Raw genomic sequence first — 17,513 nt, 5'->3', positions numbered from 1 at the left:
TTAAGCCATATTCCCAAATATATGTAATCTTTCACCCGTGCTATTTCTACTTGTTGCACCGATACGGCATTGTGCTCCGCGCCGTCGTTGAACACCGTGGTCTCCGATTTTTCTCTGCTAAAGGATAGCCCTAGGTGCGTCGCTTCTTCACCGCAAATATTCATCAAGCTCTGCATTCCTATCCTTGTTATCCGCCATCGACAGTATGTCGTCTGCTTACAGCAGTCCAGGAATCCGTTGTTCCACCAACTGCCCATTTTTTATGTACGATAAGTCAAACCACAGCGTACTGCCCACTAGCTTCCTCTCTAACTTTACCAGGTAGGTCATGAACAGCAGTGGACACTACAAACCTCGGGATGCCTTCACCGTGCAAATTCTACGCCTGACATTTTTTGTAAAAAAGCGAAGTTTTCGCTTCGCGCTTATTCGGGTCCTACCTTGTCCATCCCCGGATTAGCTCTGCCTCGATTATGGGTTAAGGACCCCCTGGCCTGGCTGCAGTTGCTAAGCCACTCAAGGGCCTTGGCAAAGCTGTTCGAAAGCCTGTCTTTCGTTCGCCAATTTTACTCCTGCGGAATATCCTGGTAGGAAGCTGCTGCTTGGAGTTTGTACGTAGTCTTCTTAAAAATTTTCTAGGCCAGGTCAAGGCTTTCCGGGCGACAAAGAATTCACTCAATAAGCGAAGTCTTTAATTTGTGATTGAAGTATTTATTACAGTGAGAAAGAAACTATTCTCGCCAAATTTAGGGTATAATACGTTTCAGCCTCTCTCAAGACGTAAACTTGCAACTTAAATTTCTTGCGGCCTATGCGCTTCCGCCATGGCAGACAACGTGAACGTTTACTTTTCCCGCAAAGCTTTGCTAAAGCTGTAGGGCCAACGCTTGAAGGAACGAGGTTCTAGTGCATGTTATAACCCATCCTGGCCCTGAGAACGACTACCGTGTTGAACACAAAGGTCTAGAAGGACTCCTTCGCGTCAACAAAACAAAAGCATCTTTCAATTGCAGGGCGCTCGTACAGAGGCTGTCCGTTTTACAACTCTGGCGAGAGCCTCACCATGGGTATGTGCTCGATATCACTTGCAAACTCTCATGTTCATGAACCCTTTTGGTGCCATAGATCGCTGCTTTACCTGAAGTCGATACTTGAGGCTCCCGTTCGGAAAAAAAACAATTCAAGCTACAAAATTAAGACTGCAGAACAATGGGAGACTGTTCTGCTCAGCTCCACACCGGAGGCACAACTGACAGCAGTCCGGATGGCCGAAGCCGCCGCGAGGATCCAAGGAATCCTGGCTGACGGATGAGGGAGGGAGACCGTCCAAATCGTCTACCCTTTAGAACCCATCTCGGGCATCAAATAAAGTCATCTCTCTCTCTCTCACCCCCCCCCCCCCCCTTACTCAGCTGCTAGCCGTCAGCGACAGATGAAATAGGCAGGTTCAGCTGGTGGGGCGTAAAAAACGGGAAAGAGAAAAATCCGGCTAGGGCACCTTGCAGCCTCAATGCGCCAAGGTGAGCTCGCATCTGTGAGCACCGCGTAGACGTTTTAGACAAGAGCCAAGCCGGTTCATTTTAGAAAACACCTAAATATACTTTAGATGCTACTTTAAAGGGGCCCTGGAAGAGGTTTTACCGATACATGGGTGTTCACATTTTCAGGTAAATCACTGTCTTAGTAATCACCTCCTCCAAGAATTTTGTCTGACCTACCAGTATTAGCGGAGTTTTCGCAAATCAAAACAGGCCATTTTCGCCCGCGCCGCGATTCTCCCTTGTTTCGTCAACTTCCTCGCATCGCGCTAGCGTGACTGCCCATGATTATTCGCTTCTCGGGGACATCTGCAAGAACATCCGGTTGCGGTCGTAGTCTGCTATTGCGATACTCTGCGCCGCAGTATCGCTTTGCAACGGGGCTGTCTGCCTTTCTGTGCTCCGTTTGGGCAGTTTTTTATCATAAACCTATGTATCCTGTACTACGGACACGGATAAAGAAGCTGATGGAACAAACTGGGGCGGCACTTTTACGCTTCCACACCACTCCGAAAGATCACGCGAAAAGAGAACGACCCTGTCAACGCGCATTCGCAGCCGCGGCAGATTTTACATATGGGAGGGTGATATATGTGAGCATATGAATAAAGAATGGACCCAAGCTTGAGCTGGTAGATACGTTCCGAACCGACGTCGGCTCATACATTTCTGAACAGGCAGCTCGTTCACTGCAATCTCGAGCTTGGTCGTGCTGTGGAGACGCCTTGCACGCGCGTAAACAGGCAGTCACAGTATTCCATTCCGTTATTTTGATCGGTTCTAAACATTTATAACAGTAATTAAAAGCTGCGAAAGAGTTGCACGGTACGGCAGAGGGAGTTTTTTGGAGTGCGTCGTGCATTACATTTACCCCTCCTCCCTTACTTTTAAGGATACGTCTACGCGACCGTGTACTTATCAACTACTAGACAATTTCGACGTAATAGATATTACGAGCGTTCTCGGAAGTGTGGTGTGAGTTTTGGAGCCCACCACACCTGCCTCTTTGCTGGACTGTGCATATGATCACAGAAAACAATTATTCCACCCTAGCTTTTTATATTGATGGTCTGGAGACCACTTTGTCTCTCTAAAGGCTGTTCGTTTATTTTTTGCGTACGCATTGCGGCCGAATGTGCAATGGGAAGGGTCGCGGCCGAATGTGCAATGGGAAGGGTCTGGTTGCCAGCCGTGGCCCTATATTCCCCATCCCCCCTTCCCAAATCCTACCTTGTGTCTTGTTTAAGTGGATGGGAGGGCACTATGTGTACTCTAAATAACTACATGCCAGTTTCGTAAAGTACACGCATCATTATTTCGTGATATAAAAGTACAATTGCCTTTTTTATGTATATAAAGCTCGAGTTTAAACCTTAAAACTAAGTACGTCGTGCCTACGACTTGTACACGACGCATAGAGGTTTGATATGGTAGTTCCACAGTTCAACCAAAACGCTTTATTTGGGACTCGCGAATACGATTCGCAAACCATGCTACTCAGAAGGCAGAAAAATAGCGACACTCTGCCGGTATTTGAAGTCGCGGCTCTGATTGACTGCGTCACGACATAACGGGATATGCCATTGAAATACATTTAGATCCACCGTTCGTGTAACATACACGCTTTGTATCTGACTTCAACCATTCCTGTCTGCTTAACTGAGCATTTATTGAATAACAGTGGCGCAGTAAGCTCCCATAGAGCCCCCACAATAGGTGACCTCCAGCAACAGCTTTGCTTCGGCTTCAACGGTGATTTCGCCCTGCGGCGAATGTGCTGGCCCTGTTTTTGTCCAGCGCTTTACGCTAAAAACTTCGGTCGATATCCATTCCTTATTACCTAATAAACCGTCCATCACTCCTCTTCTTCTCTTAAGTAAGCTTGTACTTTTTACAAGTTGTTCTGGCCCCAACGGATTGGCAATTAGCTAATCCCGGAAAACAAATTCTCGCAAAAGCGAGCGGCCGAAGCGTCGTAAGCCGAAATACGAATCGCATTAGCACTAGTGTTGAGTCCTATTGGCTTCATGAACCTTACTCTATTTATTACAATCTAGAAATATTACAGGACATAGCCGCATTCATTACAGCACGAATGTTGTAGGGGAGCAATTTACGCTTCTCAATAAATTCCTGACGCCCACTCGGTTGATGGGTACTGTGGGCGCCTTCGGTCGGCAAGCCAGTCACAGCACGCGTACTTTAGATCGGCCGACGTGTTCACGTCACCGTCGGCATCGTGTGAGAAGGCGCTCTGCGAACTGGGAAGTCGGTGTCGCAGTCACATCGCCGTCGTGTCCGCCTAGCCAGCGCGCCTTAACAGGAGACGTGGTAATAGAGTAAAAAAGACGCGTATGGATGAACCCGATGGCGTTAAGCGCGCTGCAGGAACCGCTAATTAACCAGCGAAACATAATAAAAAGGGTCTTACGGACAAAGTCTAAAGGTGCCTCGCTGACAAAATACCAGCTACTTTTATTACCAAGTATAGTTAAAGACCTGTTCTCATGATGTCATTGCAAACGTCGTACAAACACACGTTTTTAAGAGAGGATCAAAATATTTTAGCTTTAGTTGTTTAATTTCGCAGTGAATAGAGCATCGTTTGCTTCCGCACAAGCGTTGGGGTCCCAATATAACACGAAATGTATCGATTAAAATAAACTTGTATTTTGTCTGCATGGCCCCTTTAACTCTTCCGGGCTATCTCACACAGCTAAGCGAGAAATGTCACCGTAGTGAATCGTTTGAAGGTCACAATAATTATTTTTTCGAGCAAAAACCTGCAGAAACATTATCAGTGGTGCCGCTCCTACCTGGGGTCCGAACGACTGAGTATATGGCGTACTCTGAGGGAGAAGTCATGCATTGCGACCTATTAGTATACCGCAGACAGAACAATATTAATTGCGGAATAAATTTGCTTAAGCCCTGCCCTTCGAGACCCAAATATTCTAAAAAGAATTGGCAGCCGGTAGGCTTGAAAAAGATGTATGACTCCTAAGGGGCATACGCCGGCGAAGGAAAGGTAAACCAAGCAGCAGGAACAAGCTGTAGCAATTTTTAAAAATTAAATTGCAAGAAGGTGCAACGTAAAAATTGCTTTCCTTGCCCAGTGTGCCTGTGACAATAGCTCAAGTTTGAAAACATCGCTTTCGTGGCGTTACGCCCTTCTTATGGGTACAGTGTTATTGCCTTCATGCATGACACCATATGAATACGCAGGGTATTCCTATTTTTACCTTTTATATAAGTAAAGAGATAATTTATAATTCGTCGATAAGGAGCATCGTTTTTTTTTTCTCTTTTTTCCAACCGATTTGTATCCGCGAGTTTAAAAAACTAAAAAGAGGGAACCCGGAAGAAGACTTGGTCTAATTTCCGGAGGCAACCTAAAGATGCTGTTCAGCGTTTACCATATATATACTACCACTCCAGCTATTCCGAAGAGCTTTCACTGATCACGGGAACTATCAAACCATTCATGTCCGGATTGTGACTTTTCGGCAACCCAAACGTGACCGCAGACGCAACTCCCACCGCCGTCACTGCGTCCTCCTGATATTTTCTTTCACTGCTGCCGCCGTTGTCTATCTAGGGGTGACGCATAGCCGATCCGGAGAACGGGGGGTGTGGTGACGTTCGGTACAGCGGCTGGATCGAGAGAAGGCGCCGGATCATGGAGGAAAAAAAAAGCTTAGGAGAGGCCCCCAGCTATCCCCGCTCATTGGCCAAAGTGTGGAGGAAGTCACGTGTTTTCGGCGGCCATTGGAAGTAGCGTTAGCAACGGCGTCCTAGCAACGGCCCGCCCGCCGTCCGCCAGTCATGGAGGAAAGGAATCGCCTGCCTTGTCGCCCGATTGCGAAGATTGCTGCTTCGCTTTGCTGCGTTGTCGTCTTGCGGAACTCGAGAAGGATGTTGAGAGTTGTGACATCTGCGCCGATGTGAATACGTTATTTAATTTCTACTTGCAAGTGCACCTTGTACCTCGTCAAGCTTTTTCTCCGGTCGCGATCAGTACGCGCCTATTGAAGTGCAGATATCGTGAACCCGCCGTCCCGTCGTACGCGCGGACACCCGTCAAGTAGATTTTCGGGAAGTGCAGTGTGCAGTGCAGTGCGTAGGCGACTACGCTGAACAAGTGCGTGGGCGACTTGCAACCGAACGATTCGCAACTGAATTTTTTGGTTATCGCCGCTGCATGTAGTTTCCTAGGCCGGCGATGCGCGGTAGTGCCTTTACAATTGTTACAAGGTAGATTCCAGGTTGATATAATTCCATCGTCCTATTACCTTGGTAGGTGTCCGTCTGTTGACTGGAAGAGTGCTGGATCTTGAATCTGTATCTTTTTTGTGGTCTTGCTCTGGATTTCGCTTTTCAACGCTTCAGACTGCGAGGTTAGTGTATGAACGTTTTCAGCTCATATCACCTTGAATTTATTGACACTGAGACAAGTTGAAACTTGGCGAAAAAAAGTTTATTGACGCCACCCACCCTCTTCTTTTTTTTTTTTTTTTTTGCTCGATAAAACGTTTTGCCTCCTCCTCCTCCTCCTCCTTCGCAAAAAATTCTATCGAAGGCACGCGAACAACGGTAAAAACATTTCACAATTTTTTAGCTTGAAATCTGCGTGAAGTGCTGCTTACCTATATATATAGAACGGCCGTTTAATTGACTAGTCATCTCTGGGATTGCTAGTGAAACTGCAACGCAAACTTGGGCACTTTCCGGTCCGGTAGCTGCACGGAGTTCGCCCACTGTTTGCGGCGTTCTCCATCGCTTGGGAACCTATAAAGGGCGGCGATTGCAAACAAAGGATGAATGCACACCAATGTACAGCAATACTAGTCAGCGGAATGATGCGTTCACCGGTGGAAAGTGACGCCCAATTCCTTGGGTACCGATCGCGACTTGCAGCCTGGCACCGAGCATTGCGGCATTGTTAGAGCGAGCCGCTTCGCAAAACTGCTGCGGCCACACTGAAGGCCGTGTAACCTCGCGCTTAGGTTCACGGTCACGCGCTGCAAAACGGCCTTCTACCTGCCTCTCAGCTGATTTCCGCCGACTCGGCGCTGACAGATGCAGACGACAAGAGAGGCGATACAGCCCTATGGATACAGGACGGAGGAGGCGGAGAAGGTGCACCGAGAGAGAGTGAAAAAGAGTCCGCCATTCGACTTACAAAAATGGCCTTTCCGGCTGCGCTGGGTGTGACGTCAGGGCCTCTCCTAAGCTTTTTTTTTCCTCCATGCGCCGGATGAATTCATGCGTCAAATGAGCAACCGGCGGCTCCCCGACGAGTCGATTTCCGCCCAAAAACGAAAACCGAGCGCGTTTGGTTTGGTAATCACGTCAGTCGCCTGGCGGTTGTGATAAACAAGCGCAATGGCCTCGAGGACATACCCTTGCTGCACCGCTGAGTGACGACACTTGCTGGACGCCGGGTCCGGTTGGCGTCTGCTACAACACATTTCCTGGACGTATGCGACCGCATGTTTTTGTGTGTGTGTGTGTGGCCACCGCCTCTCCCCTCCTTGTGTATTTAACACATATTACCAAAAAAGTGGTCTGCAGACCGAATAATCCGGGCGAGCCATCAACGACTCGCTTGTTCCCGGCGACACCCCCACGTTTAAGTAGTACCGTGACCCACAGCTCGTACCGAGCCAGCGTACGCCAAGGACGATGCAATTGAAGCCGAGAAATGTACGCTGTCAATGCATTATGAAATACTTGCGACGTGACATGTACGAGAGTGTTTGTACGAGGAAACACGTTATAACAGACAGGGAAACGCGTCGCCCACTTCTGATCTCCCCGCGCGTACTCCGCGCATTGCCAGGTAAATGAATGACTACGTGAGAACGCTAATCGGATTGCTTAGCTGCACATACTTAAAAGTGCGGCTACAATTTGCAGTTTGGCTTAAGCAGTGCCTATTTTCCCTACAATGATTTTCATAGTTATGCCAGGATTTGATTAACTATCACTGCCGTAGCCTGTACTCTGCACGGCTGATAGGTTTGCTTTTCGAGACAACTTGTCCGCAATGTATGAATGGTATGAACGCAAGTTTTCAACGCCTTCGAGCGGGTTTGGACATAGCTATATTTAGTTTTCATTATGACGTCGGCGTGGGAATTTATAATTGCAACGTGGGCTTTTGTCTGTTTATAGTGAGCCTCCCTGTCTCTAGCATCAATTTCGAAATTGATGATTGCTCACAGAACGCGAGGCTGTGTAGGAGGCGAAACACGTCGTTAATGATTTGGGGTAATGTGGATCCAGTTTTAGAATAGAACGGAGCGTTGGGTGTTCCCCAAGAAGTTAGGGGATCCCAAACGCAACACGAGCGCGCGCGACAAGAGGGTCTCGTCCAACAGCTCGCCGCCGGCTTAGGGTGCACGTAATCGAATGTTCGGCACATTAGGCTTAGCGTCGCGGCGGATATTTAATTTCCGCTATCGTTACAGTTGCGAATGACAGTCCATAATACAAATTTTTACCTCACTGTCCCCCCCTTTCTTGTATGTGTAACCTTCTATCCGACGTGATTGCCGTTTAAGCGATCGATAATCAAGATACCTGCCACGGCCTCGGCCGATGCTTGCGCGCACGTATCGCCATCCTTAGGCCATTCGCCACGGCGTGCGAACGGGCCGGCGGCGCCGGGACCGACCTCCGCGGCCCATCGGCGTAGATCTCGGCAGATATTTAAGCATCGCTTTGAAAACCACAGCTGATGACACTCCCTAGCACAATTTTTCACCACACTAACATCCACTTTCACCAATGTAGAATTACACGACTAATGTGGCATTAAAAAGCGGCGACAAGTTGTTGCTGCCGCAACCTCCTTAGGTTCGTGCTGCCCCGTCGGCCGTGCGGGCATGCACGGCGTGTGTGCGGAGCGTTTCTGCGAGCAGTAAACGCTTCATGTTTTCGTGCTTTATACATTTGTTGCAAACAAGGGAAATATAGAAACCTAGCTCGGTGATCATCGTAGTCTACATTGTCGATCGGGGAAACGAGGCGCAGATTACTCTTCGGCGGCATACGTCATACACCACCACGCCCAAGCTGTTTGCGGAGACTGCACCACAGGGTTATAAAGTCCCCATGAGGTCAAATTGTGCTTGACGCACTGAGAAGTAACTTCAAACGAGGGAAATTACCCCAAAATACTTTTATAACGCGCTTCCCTAAGCGAGGTGTCACGCGCTGCAAGCCAACTGGGCAGGATAGGAACGGTGATATTGCAAGTGACGTCAAAGCGATCGCAGCGCCGGCTTCTCCAGTGGTGGGACTCGCTGCCAATAGAAAAAGCCCGCTCTCAAGCGGCATCGCCCCAGTGCCAGCGTCTCGCGGGTAGACATAACAGGTCTGCCACCGCCGGCTTGGAAGTTCGGTCGTCGTCGCCATTGTAAAGGTAGGGAAGACACATGTCAAAATTTTGTGCAGGTTTTGGTGTGCGTAGTTTGTTTGTTGGTGTGCTTATAAATTCTGTGTTCATAAAAATTATAGTGCCAGGGCCCCTATTTTGACACAGCTTTGGCAGTCTAGGCCTTTTGAGCTGCTGCAACCGCTTCAGGGGCTAACAAATATAGCATCGTCGCACTGTGCATGTGCAACTCATAGGAGGGTTATCTTATTCACCTTGTTAGCGTTTCGTGGAAAAAAATGCGGTATACATTTTGTACAGCATTGCGTGAGAGGAGCACTGAAAAAAAAAATTCAACTTATGGCTGGATAACTAGGGTGGCCCTAATTAATGTCCACCCACCACGGTGGCACAGTGGTCGCGTGGGTTTCACCCACCACTGGCACATCGGGAGGGTGTCTACTGTTCATTGGACAAGGTTAAGGTACAACTTTTGAAAATATGACTTCCAGCACAAACGCACGCCTAGGTAATGGTTCGTGGTTTTGCATTGACGGGGAGTAAACGGCGTATCTAGTGCTTGTACTCGCCGAATAAGATGCCAGGTAGGATATCTTTTTCCGTAACCCGCCGCGGTGGCTCAGTGGCTAAGGCATTGTGCTGCTGAGCACGAGGAGGCGGTTTCGATTCCCGTCCGAGGCAGCCGCTTTTCTGATGGAGGCGAAAAGCAAAGACGCTGGTGTGTACGATATTTCGCCGCACGCTGAAGATCCCTACGTGGTCATAACTAAGCCAGAGCCCTCCGCGGCGCGCCTCATCGCCTGCGCTGCGTCGGTGATTTAAACCCTAGAATAAATCAATCAAGCAATCAATCAATCATCTTTTTCAGTAGTGGGGAGCCTTATTGCAACAGTGACGAAAGTGTTGCCGTGTTCGGAGACTTCACTCTGTTTATGCATAACATAAGACCAACACTGCGCAATTTTGAGATTCAAGTATTGTAAGTTTCTGCACTATGGTTAATAAATGTTGCTTTTTGAGGTAGGAGAGGCAGTTGGTTAAGCAGGAAGGATGTTCACTCATTTTCAAGGCTGCAGTCACTCGACAGTTGATCGAGCGTTTGTTTCACTCGAAATTATACCAGAATGTAGAGATTACAATGGGCAACCGGTAACTTTCTGTGACCACTGTTGGGTTACTTTTACCTTAGGAAGCAAAAAACGCAAAAGAATCCACATGGAAACAATGTGTTTTAAATTCCTACCTAACAAGTGTAGAGATTACAATGTGCAACCGGTAACTTTCTGTGACCACTGTTGGGTTTCTTTTACTGTAGAAAGCAGCAAATACGCAAAAGAATTCACATGGAAAGAATGAGGATCAATATCCTACCTAAGAAGTGTAGCGATTAAAATTTGCAACCGCTAACTCTCTGTGACCACTGTTGGGTTGCTTTCACTGTAGGAAGCAAAAAACGCGAAAGAATCCACATGGAAACAGTGCGTTTTAAATTCCTACCTAACAAGTGTAGAGATTACAATGTGCAACGGGTAAATTTCTGTGACCACTGTTGGGTTTCTTTCACTGAAGAAAGCAAAAAAACGCAAACAAATTCACACGGAAAGAATGAGGAATAAATTTCTACCTAAGAATTGTAGAGGTTACAATGTACAACCGGTAACTTTGTGTGACCACTGTTGGCTTACTTTCACTGTAGAAAGCAAAAAAAAAAAAACCTAGAAGAATTCACACGGAAAGAATGGGGAATACATTTCTACCTAAGAAGTGTAGAGATTATAATGTACAACCGGTAGCCACTGTGACCACTATTGGGTATATCTCACAGTAGAAAGCAAAAGAATGAAACTAAAAGAATTCACACGGAAACACTGGGGATGAAATTCCTACCTAAGAAGTCTTGACGTTTCCGAAACTACGGCCACAGGGAATTGAAAAAAAAAATAGAAAAAATACCGTGCTTGCATTGGAGCCCTTCATCAAAAAAGCTTAACTGGAAGCTCTAGAACAATCACCAATACTGAAACATTGAAAACAACATGAACGAAAACATTGTGCGACAAATTTACAGGAGCTCTTAGAATAAAAGTATAGGCAGCTTTGAGCATTTAAATAAAGCATTTGTTTGCTTAAGAAGAAACTAGACGCGATAGCCACTGAGCGATACAGTGGGGTGCTAGTACGCCTTATACCTGAGAAGACAATTTCAGGAGAGCAGCCAAGAAAGCCGACATTGAGAGTTTACATAGAAACATGTGTTACAGATACCACACACGTTCAGCAGGCATTCTGTGAATATTCGTGTTGCCTTTTGGCCTAAGGCACAGTCAGGAAAAAACGTACCAAGAGCTTTGTACCGCTTGTATTTGGGCTAGTTGGTATTGCATTTTTAAGAGTGGAAAAACGGCCCCTATCTTCGTCCCTTTCTTACTGTCTTGTCTCTTACGCGCAGTTTTTCCACCCTTAAAAATGCAATACCAACGAGCCCAAGTACAAGCGGTACGAAGCTTTATTTCTTCTGCCATGGGCTTTTTTAACTGTGTCCCCTCTTCTTCCCATCAAGCGTTTGTTATAGTCAGCAACATTGCCATAACCTCGTCTGCGCCCGTCCTCTTTCTTCCTTATTGTCTTGTCTCTCATGCGCAGTTTTTCCACGCCTAAAAAAGTTCCAAAAGGTGTTTTACCGCTAATGCCAGTATTACACGCAAACACCACAGAAATATTAGAACAGCCCATCACAGTAAAAAAAAGGTAGAAAAAGCTTTAGAACAATTGAATCCAGGTACGTCGTCTGGCCGAGATGGGTTAACGGACGGGTGTTTTACAAGAAATTAACGAATGAAGCTTCCCTGCTGTTGGCAAATGTTTTGAATGAGGATGAACACGTTAACACTCCCGCACTTATTTTCAACCTCTCATACAGTTCGTATCCCGAAAACGGAAGATGTGAACAAGGTTAAAAAGTCAAATATTACGGTTCCGTGCGCTAGGAAAGCTTAGGTAAACAAATAACTACGAAAACACTTCATTGGAGGCTGCAGATAATGATGAGCCATGACAAACATTTAGGGCTCCAAAAATGGTGTGGCGTAAACGGAAGAACCATATGTTCCAACTACCACAAGGCGCGACGTCTAGAGTGTTGCAATGCTGCAGGACGGGTACGTGTTGCTATGATGAACTAACACATAAAAAGCGTTCGATACTATCTCACGTGGCCTTCGAGTCGTCGCTGTAGAATATACAAATGCGGGTTACGTGATTCCTGAAGGATTACAAATGGCCTACAATAATTGTACGCCACCCTTGATGGAAAACACTGTTGCAAAAAAATACGAGTTGAGCGATCTGTGCAGCAGTGCCCGCTTTTGATAGCCTAACTGACTGACTGACTGCTGACTGACGGACTGACTGACTGATTGATTGATTGATTGATTGATTGATTGATTGATTGATTGATTGATTGATTGATTGATTGATTGATTGATTGATTGTAGGGTTTAACGCAACGACGCAACGCAGGCGATGAGGCGCACCGTAGTGGAGGGCTCCGGAATAATTTTGACCACTTGGGCTCCTTTAACGAGTTTTTTTTTATGTATGTATAGGGCGTTTCGGGGAAGCCTTTAGTAATTTTAAATTATAGGCTTCCGGAGGTAACATAATTTTTTTTGCGCGAACTGGTCAAGGGCCATGGCAGACGCAATATAATGAGTTCAAATTGCTGTTTACCGTAGCGAATAATTATTGCTTATTAGTAATTCTTCATTATCGGAGTTAGGCATGTGATTGTAACGTGAAAATTGTGGATCATCACTAGAACTGATATACACTGTTAGATTTGGGGAAATGTAATTGCCCGCTGAACTATGGGCTGAGTACTTCAGCCCTCCGAACGCGCGCTTCTGTAGATCGGGGCCTGGATAGCGCCGCAAAGCCATGCCCCGTGTTGACGTCACGTGTCAAACGTACGCCGCGCTTTGTCCATGACTCTACATTCCTATTAATCTGTAGGATCAAAATACAACGGTAGTTGCTAAAAACTGGCTCACTGAGAAAGAGCAATTGCGGATATTTTTGGTTAGGGGCAAAGGAATAAAGTACGGTTTTCGGGAATTCCTTACTGTATCTCGTGTCCATTAAGATAGCGCAGTCCGTTTTGCCCATACTGGTAACCGATAGAATTTTTCTTCTGGAAGCAATTTTATGGCATTTTGTCCTCAGCAACCCCGTGATAAAGGTAATTTGGACTTGGGGTAAAATACGCGATTTCACTGATTCGTCAGTAAGTGTTCAGAGCGTTGATTATCTAATTGGTTTTACTTGTAAGTGTTCGCCGGAAGTCCGAATTACCTAACAAATTCCGAAAACCCATTTCCCGACATGGTCCTATCAAGCATGTAAAAGTGTGGGCGGGATTTTTGAAGTTGCTCCCCTCCCAAAGTTAATGACTAAGATGTCCTATCAACACCCAGCGCAAAATACTCTACCAGCCTAGATGAAATTTTACGAGTACACCCCTGGTATGGCGAAAGAACTCAATTCAGGTCTGTGTATGGGCTTGCTTCGCTATAATTAATCAAAAAAGAGATGATCCTTCAGCTGCCCATCCCACACGACTACTGCTCCAATCTCTCCCTCCCACCGCTGGCGCTCATTGCCTGCACCCTCCCAGCTGCTGTCGCCAAACTCGAGCGGATTTCATTCACCGCATATTCTCCTTCAAGAACAACGCAGTGTACAGTCGGCAGGAGGCTAGTCTAGAACGCTCGAGCAGCGTGCTCCGGACTGCAGAGAGGACATCTCGTGACAGCGCCTGGTGTGAGACCGGGAGAGCATGGGAGAGTGTGAGCATGCGTGTCCCGTAGCGCGAGAGAGAGAGAGAGAATCAACTTTACTGAGCTCGAAAATTCGATGGTGCGCGCAGGCACCAGACGGGGTGGTTCCCTATTCACGGGACCCATATGTATCCAGCAACTCCTGGCCCCTGGCCGTCAGTGCTAGCTGAGTTGGCAGGGCGGGGCTGGACAACAAGGTCTCCCATCGCTCGGGGGGTTGGGGATTGGGGGTGTTGGGGGGAAAGGGTGGTGGGGGGTTCTTGAGGTCTTTGCACTCGGCTATGATGTGTGCCAGAGTGCCTATTTCCGTTTTGCAGAAAGGGCAGAGTGTGTCGTGCTGCGCCGGGTACATTCGGTGTAACAGAACGGGATGCGCTAGCGATCCCGCCTGCATGCGCCGCAGGATCGTTTGCTGTTGCCTGATTAACTGTGGGTGCGGTTCGGGAAGTTTGCACCTCGCGTTTCTATACATCTGAGTAATCTCCTTAAAGCTGGTCACGGGATGCGGTAGCTCAGCCGGCTCGTCCTCGGCCCGGATGGACAGTTCTCGGGCGTGGTGGTCGGCAAGGGCGTTGCCTTCCACCTTCGAGTGAGCCGGTACCCACACGAGCTCGATGGCTCGTCCCGGAGGCTTGTGCTTGGAGAGAATGGCTCGCGCCGCGGTAGAGATCACTCCTCTTCGGAAGCTTCCGTAGGCTGACTTTGAATCTGTGACCACGGTGTCCACGCTCGGTTGCACGAGTGCGAGTGCCACGGCTGCTTCTTCCGCAACGGCTGGGTCTGTCGTCCTCAGCGACGCGCTGACGATCAGCTTGTCGATGGACGTGGCTACCGCCGTTGCTCGGTCGTCGTGTTTTCTGAGCGAGGCGTCCGCGTAGAGTACCCTAGGGTTCTCCTCCAGCTGTCGAGCCAGGGCCTTGGCTCGCGCGGTCCGCCTCCCTTCGTTCTTCCCCGGTTGCATGTTCCTGGGGAGTGGCTTGGTTTGAATGGCCTCTTTCCACTGCTCGGGAAGGGCTGCCTTGGTTGGCAGTGGTTCTATCTGCCATCCTATTTTCCGCAGGACGACCCAGCCATGCTCCGTTTGGCTTAGCCGTACCCTTTGGTTGGACAGGTGAGCCTCGATCAGCTCCTCCACCGTGTTGTGGGCCCCCATGTCCAGCAGTTTCTGCGTGGACGAGTAGATCGGCAGGCCCATTGCCTGCTTGGTTGCTTTACGCAGCATCGTGTTCAGGGTGTCTCTGTTTGCCTTCGTTAGCTGGAGGTACGGGGCAGAGTAGGTCACCCTCGACACGACGAATGCCCGCACTAGGTGCATTGCGTCGTCTTCCTTAAGGCCTCTGTTACGGTTAGAGACCCTTCGGATCATGCTTAATACCTGCTCCGAGGTGTTCTTGATCTTCGTGACGGCTGCGGACGCTCGTCCGTCGCTTTGCAGCAGCAGACCCAGGATTCTGATCTGTTGCGCCGGTTTAATGGCTGTGCCGTCAATGGTGATGGTCACGTTCGGCGGCAGTTCCTTCTTGGGTCGTCCCGGCTGAACCATGAGCAGCTCAGATTTCTGGGGAGCGCAGCTCAGCCCGCAGGTCTTTGCATATTCGTGCACGGTAGTTGCCGCCCTCTGCAAGGCTTCCTCCGCCCAGGCATCGGACCCGGCTCGGTTCGTCCCCACCGTAATATCGTCGGCGTACAGCGCGTGGTCCACGCCTTCGATTTGTCTGAGTAGACTGGGCAGGGGCAGGAGGGCCAGATTAAAGAGCAGGGGCGACAAGACTGACCCTTGAGGGGTGCCTCTCTCGCCGAGCTCGACACCAATCGAAGAGGGGAAAAGCTCTAGCCAACACCATGGAGGACCATGAGATGGCCCTGTTAAACGAGCCAGACGTGGCCACCAGAAGGGGCAACAGTGCCAATAGGGACATAACTCCGGATCTGTCATGGCTATCGGGGGCACTGGACGTGTCCTGGAGAAACGAAGACGTGGACCTGGGCTCCGACCACAGCGTAATCGGCATTACCATCAAGGGACCCCAATACCGCGCCATGCTGGGGACGGCACGCGTAACGGACTGGGACAAGATGCGGAAATACACGCACGAAATCGAAGAGGCTTCGGAGAACGATCCCGTAGCGCGATGGCCGCGTCTCTGCTCACCGTGTCCGTCGCCTTGGCTTCCCCACTTTCTTTCACCCTGAGAAGCGTTGCCTGCGGTGCCGGGCAGGGAAAGCAAATGGCAGATCATTCGCCCTAACGCGCGTCGCGCAAGTTTCCCGTCTGCATTAGGTTTGGCGCACAGTTTTGCATTGCGTCACGCTTCTGCCAATTTGCAGCGTGGGTATCGCTTGCATCATTATCCGGTTTCGGCGCTCGGCTTTGCGCCTCACTGCCGATGGGCCAACGCAAAAAAACCAAGGCAGTGTGCAAGCTGTCCTCGAGCAATGTCTGAACACTGAAGAACACCGTCAGCGATGCGTTTTCGGTGATTTCTGCACGTTTTTTGCACTTAGAAAAGTGAAATAACACACTGCCAGAGCATACGAAATTTAGTTCTGTATTCAAAACGAAACAAATTACCGGAATGTGGTGGCATAACCAACGTTCAAATATAATGTAGGCTCGCACAAAGCAAAATAAAGTCCGGATGACTCCGCCCTGTGGGTTTTATTTGGTAAACGGCACACTGTAAGCACATATCACAATGTTTGTCAATTGAAGTATAGGTGTGAGCTTTACACTTCGATTGAAAACCTAAATGCAACCTAAATAAGTATGCAAAGTTTCTGAACTGACGTCAGCGTTCTGAAGAAGCGAGGGAAGTCGACTGGTTGATATCTGCGATGACGTGGGTTACAATCCGTGTACCCACTTGGGATGCAAGTGCTCAGGACGTCGCACTGCCCATGGCGGTGATACTAGACACCTAGTACCTGGTTTGTGCTCCATAGCCAGTTTGACGCTGTGGAGCCTTCCGGGAATAGAGTCGTAGAGCGCTTCCAAGAGACTCGCGTCAGCGTGGAGGCGCTCCCACTCTCTTTCCATGGCGACCCACAGCTCGTCGTATTCTGAGATTGATAGCCCCGGTTGTTTAGACAAATTGCTTTTCATCAACCCCGCCCCCTTCCCCTCCCCCCCTCACGTTTTCTATTATGTTCAAATTCTTGCTTGTGGCAGGCAATGGAATGGTTGTTACTGCTAGGTTTTTGAGGAGAACTTGAATAACTTCGGCGGTGTGAACGCACGCGTAATCTCGTTGAAAATGATACAGCCCGTCTGGAAACGGTCCACCCAGTCCGTATGGCACAATGACATTTTGAACAATGTCGGCGCAGGTTGCTGCCGTCATTCGATCAGTGACCCCGTGGAGCGGTCCTGGGCATTGGTGGCTGAGGGCTTCCCACACGGTGATTATTGTTCGCCCGCGGGAGCGCACCTTCCAGTCATATTTGTCGTCATACGTGAGTGATGGTGGTAAAAAGCCTATTATCCCAGTAAGAAATGTGATACATGTCTAGCATTTAAACATTACGTTCAGGAAAGAGCGATCGTATTTCATTAGAAGCGAGAATGCCCGTGTGTTTGAGATTTCGGCGCACGTTAAAAGCCCCCTTTAAAGCGGCCAAAATTAATCCATAGGAGATCTCCACTACTGTGCGCCTCATCGCCTTACAAGCTTCGGTGAGATGAACCTCCTAATCGGTAAATTATATCAGTAGGCAAAATTTATTCTTATTGGCATTTAT

General features: G+C 48.5%; 1 protein-coding gene across 1 annotated transcript in view; it reads left to right on the top strand.

The window, feature by feature from the left end:
• Positions 1 to 8,892: 8,892 nt before the first annotated feature.
• LOC144141785 (atlastin-3-like) overlaps positions 8,893 to 17,513 on the top strand; it is a 64,791-nt gene continuing 56,170 nt past the window's right edge. The window contains exon 1 of the mRNA XM_077673281.1: positions 8,893 to 8,967. The gene's annotated coding sequence lies outside the window, so the exon portion shown is untranslated. The remainder of the gene's footprint in view (positions 8,968 to 17,513) is intronic.

Source organism: Haemaphysalis longicornis, unplaced genomic scaffold, assembly GCF_048455015.1.
Source record: "Haemaphysalis longicornis isolate Haplotype H1 unplaced genomic scaffold, Haemaphysalis longicornis Haplotype H1 scaffold_6, whole genome shotgun sequence".
NCBI lineage: Eukaryota > Metazoa > Arthropoda > Arachnida > Ixodida > Ixodidae > Haemaphysalis > Haemaphysalis longicornis.
The sequence above is the reverse complement of the archived record's forward strand: the minus strand, read 5'-3'. Positions and strand labels throughout refer to the sequence as shown.